General features: G+C 32.0%; 1 protein-coding gene across 1 annotated transcript in view; it reads right to left on the reverse strand.

The window, feature by feature from the left end:
* LOC119585612 overlaps positions 1-384 on the reverse strand; it is a 141956-nt gene that overhangs the window by 83934 nt on the left and 57638 nt on the right. Inside the window, exon 2 of the mRNA XM_037934282.1 lies at positions 103-140. The gene's annotated coding sequence lies outside the window, so the exon portion shown is untranslated. The remainder of the gene's footprint in view (positions 1-102; positions 141-384) is intronic.

Consider the following 384-nt stretch of genomic DNA (forward strand, 5'->3'; position numbering starts at 1 on the left):
CCTTCTACCTACGTCCATTTGCATGTATGATTGTCAATAACCAAATGATATAATCATTACATTTACCATATCTATCTTCGATTAACCCAAAGAATTACTTACGGAAATGAGATTAGCTGTAACTTCAGTCTCTCTTCTTTCTGAAAGTTAAAGAAAGAATTATGAATGATAGTTCTTCACTGACTCTTTACCGAGCCATTGTAAATACAGATCCTCTCAAAAGATATACATTATATAATTAAACAGATGAAACTATCGACATCTCTAACTTCAGCTGAAATGTTAAGAAGTTGTTCTTGTGACTGATAAATTGATTTAATAGATGAATAATGTATTAGTATTTCCTCGTTGTCTTCTCTAACACCGTTCCCATGAAGGAGGAAT

The sequence above is a fragment of the Penaeus monodon genome, chromosome 20, assembly GCF_015228065.2.
Source record: "Penaeus monodon isolate SGIC_2016 chromosome 20, NSTDA_Pmon_1, whole genome shotgun sequence".
Lineage (NCBI taxonomy): Eukaryota > Metazoa > Arthropoda > Malacostraca > Decapoda > Penaeidae > Penaeus > Penaeus monodon.